This window comes from Manacus vitellinus, unplaced genomic scaffold, assembly GCF_001715985.3.
Source record: "Manacus vitellinus isolate BGI_N305 unplaced genomic scaffold, ASM171598v3 scaffold_102_pilon, whole genome shotgun sequence".
NCBI lineage: Eukaryota > Metazoa > Chordata > Aves > Passeriformes > Pipridae > Manacus > Manacus vitellinus.
Genome location: NW_021938808.1, coordinates 307,115 through 310,976, shown reverse-complemented (window position 1 = coordinate 310,976; position 3,862 = coordinate 307,115). Strand labels below are relative to the sequence as shown.

General features: G+C 50.3%; 1 protein-coding gene and 1 long non-coding RNA gene across 2 annotated transcripts in view; one reads left to right on the top strand and one right to left on the bottom strand.

Annotated features, from left to right (window-relative positions):
- Positions 1-3,862, top strand: part of HOXB6 (homeobox B6) — a 7,944-nt gene that overhangs the window by 2,805 nt on the left and 1,277 nt on the right. The gene's annotated exons all lie outside the window — the stretch shown is intronic.
- The window catches only part of LOC115307827, a 24,673-nt gene continuing 23,205 nt past the window's right edge, over positions 2,395-3,862 (bottom strand). The window contains exon 3 of the long non-coding RNA XR_003916194.1: positions 2,395-2,690. This is a non-coding gene — a long non-coding RNA (uncharacterized LOC115307827). The remainder of the gene's footprint in view (positions 2,691-3,862) is intronic.

The window sequence follows — 3,862 nt, the reverse complement described above, 5'->3', positions numbered from 1 at the left end:
TGTTGGAAAAGGCGCTGCGATCGTGACGGGCGAGGCCCGGGGGGAGGATTTTTGTCGGTGCGTGCGGAGGTGGCGGGGGCGCTTCGCGGCTCCTCAGAAAAGGCAGAGGAGCTTTTATTTCTTTATTGCTGGCGGTGGTCACTTCGCCGGGGTCTGGAAAAGATATGTCCGCGGGGTTGGGGTGGTTGCCGGGGAAGGCGCTGCGAGCAGAGGCAGACGACGGATCACTTTTAAGTTACTGTAGGCTTTGAAGGGACAATGCGCGTCTGTTATTTTAAAAGGTTTCTCTCCCTCTCCCTCTCCCTCCCTCTCGCTTTTCTCCCATCTCGTTTTCTCCTTCTGCCACACAGTTTCCTGGCAACTGTTTACGTCTAGACTAGAGACATTTTCTCGAAGAAAGTGAGATGTCCAGGGACTATGTGAAAAAAAAAGGAAAGAAAAAGAAAAAAAAAGAAAAAAAGTTTCTCTCTTTTGACCAGCAACAGCCATGATTAACTTGTTCCATGCTGTAATTCCCAACACCCCCCAGCACTCGCTTCCAGCATTACATGAGCCGTCTCGCCTTTTCCTCTCCTTCCCCCTGCTTTCCCCACATTATTTGACCAGCAGCCCCCCTTTCCCCTTCCCGGGAGCTGCTTTGGCGGAAATATTTGGGTCTGGGCGCATTTTGACTCCCTCAGTGTCCCTCTGGCCTCCCCCTCCTCTCCTCCACCTCCTCCCCCCTTTTTTTCCCCTTTTTGTTAATAATTAGCCGCACTCTTTAATGGAACAATGGTAGATTATTATTGCTTCTTTTCAAAGATCCCATTAACAAGGTTATTATGCGCTGCACGGGAAGTCAGGTAAATTAAACTTGCATTGCTGGAAATTAAGTTTCAGGGGGTTTCGCGCGGATTTTTTTACACCTTCGGGGGTCATTGTTTTAAATACTCCAACCCTGCAGCTCACGGCTCCGTCGGGTTTATTTTCCGATGTGATTTTGGGCGTGCATGAGCATTACAGGGGAGGCTTCACTGCTGCCAATGTCTCTCTATGTCTGAGTTCCAAGAACAAGGGGTTTTTTCAAGTGTTTTCGTGGTGTTGGCTTGACTTTATGGCTGCAATAAGTCCCTCGGTAGGGAAACCCCCGCTGTGTTCTCACTTCAGAAGGATCGGGAATTCCAGCTCCCCATGAAAAAAAGGAGAGTTTCATTTTTTATTGGAACCAACTGCACTGAACTTTTTACCAAGTTCTCAGCGGCTTTAGCTCCCAGACAAGCAGCGCTCTGTTCTGTTTGCATTTCGAAATATTTGGGTGTTGTTTTAATCCCCTCATCTATCTGCCTGGCTCTGCTCGGTGGGCTCGATCTCCGCCTGCCAGAAAAGCCAGGCGACAAAAAGTGGGACCTTCCCGAGGGGAGAACTGGGGCTGCACATATCGTAAATACTTCTCTTTATCTTTATTTACACCCTGGCAGCTGAGTGATGTCTGTCAGGAGGGGAAAGCCGCCTTTCCCAGCGCCGTTCGATGTGTTAGCCCACCTTCTGGGCTCCCCACTTTATGGCTCCTCCTTAGCAAACCTCGCGCCTGTTTTTTTGGGGAGAGGAGGCCAAAAACCGAGGAAAGATGCGCCCGTCGGTGCCCTCAAAGGGCAGTGGAACTTAAGGGCTACTGTGTGAGCTGGCCTCAGCCGTTCCTGCTCCTGTCTGTCTCCCTCCCGGCTGAGCCGGCCTGAGAGGCGTCCAAAGAAAATACACTCGCAAAATCGGGCTGGGATTCACTTCGGACCTCGGGCGGGAGGGCGCCTGTTAAACAGCCACGCCGACAACCCGGGGGGTTAGATCTGAAATTTCGCTTTTAAAAGCTGCCGAGCCGGGAGTGGAAACCGCTCAAACATTCAATTCTCGGAGATTTAGTGCGGTTTAAGACCTCTGCTCGTATTTACATGTATCATAGGTGGCAAATCAATTAGACCGCGGGCCTGACCCTCCGGAAGATGAAAACTGTGACAGGCTTTGGGTTTGTTGTTTGGTTGTTTTGGGGGGTTTTTTTCCCACCTTGGGAACCAAGTTTTCTTTTTAAACTCCCCCAAATAACCACTTACAGGGGCGTCCTTCTAAGAGGAATAGTTTTTTTTGTCTGTAGCGCATCTGAGATGTCAGCAATAAGCGATTAGCAAAGCGGCCACCTTCGATTAGAGCGTTTTTATTTTCTTTTAAAACACTGACCGTCGAACCACGTGAAGCGCCTCTTTCGACCACAAATTACCGCAATGAGCAGTTTTGGGGTCGGGGGGTACGAGGCTCCCCCCTCCCCTCCCCCAAACTATTCGGAGGGGTGTATTTGCAGAGCAACCACGAGAAGTGGGAGAAAATACGAGAGCGAACATTTTCAGCGGATGTACTCACGCGTCGAGTTATCGGGACATCCCATTTCTTTGCCCAAAAATTTGCATGCGGGGCTGCTCCTGCCAGATAATCGCTGGGTTTGCAGAGCTACAAATATTGCGTAACTCTCTAATCAGATGTGGGAGCTGTTCGGCTCCTGCAAAGCAGGAAACTTCGGGCTCTCATCCGAGCTTTTCTCTTTTTTTTTTTTTCCTTCTTCTCTAGTCATCGTTCCCTTTCAATCTCACTTTTTTTTTTTTCCTCGCATGCCAATAAAGCAGATCTACGTAAGTTTGGGTCCGTTCCATGCACAAAGGGAAACTCTGCAAGAACAAGTATAAAAGATATCAGTCAGAGAGGGGGGTGGAGGGTGGAAAACTACTTCCTCTGCATGTTATTTCCTTGAATTATAAGGATTACGTTTCAGTCGAAATGTTCATTGCAGCCGTGGCATGAAACAATCTTGGCTTTGCTGCTGTAAACACGATGTTTAAAATAAATTAGCTCGTAATAAGATCCCGGTTTCGTAGACACTTAAAGCTCGGTCAGAGGGAGCCGCACTGGCAGCTCTGCAGCCACCATGGAAGATGTGTAATTCTAGATTTGGAGCGCACACGGTCACAGATCCGAGCAGTGGGGAATGTGTGTTCTAAGGCGTCATTTCCCCGTGTCAGACCCGACGGACAGACGGCCACAAATTCGGGCAGGAAACAAACCCTCGAGAAAACACCAACGAGCGGGGGACGGTCCGGGGGTCAATTTGGGTGGATTTTTTTGGTTCGGTTTTGTTCTCCCGCGCGACGACTTTTGATTTTCCCCTGGAAAATGTAAAGCAGGCGGCGAGCAGAGCTCCGGCTCCACCTTGGGCAAACGAGGAGCTGGAGGGGGGGATGCGCAGGTAGAGCAAAGCCCATCTCCGGCCAGCGAACCCGGCAAAACCCGGAGCAAAGTGGAGCTTTTCGGGGGGCGGGTGGCCGGGAACCGCTCGAGACTTTCCCTGTCGTCCTTTCCAGCCTTTGAACTTTGCAAAAATAGGTGTTTTGTGGGGCGGGCGGGCTCGGAAGGGGGGGATGCAAACCCCGCGCACCTCCGAGGCACAGCTTTCCCCTCGGTAAAAAACCTCCGGCGACATCTCGATCGGTAACAATCAATAAACTCAGCTTTGGACCGCAAGCCAAGGCTCTTTTTTAGCCATGAAAGGTCGGGGCATAGATTTGGTATTAGCAAAAAAACGCAAGAGGGCACAATGCGGTGCCGGACACCGGAGCAGAGCGGGATTTAGCAAAGGATAAAGGAAATACTTCGATTTTCCATTTATCTTCCGAGTCCGGAGCTTTGGCAGAAACAAGAGCGGGGAAAGATGCGATGGATGCAGAGGGAAGGTTGGGTTCAATCGAGCGCAGCTTTCCTGAGCAGGGAGCGCTAATCTATGGTAATTAGACAAGCACGAACCGAAATAAGTTGTCAAAACCGATTTCTTCCCGTACAGCAAACC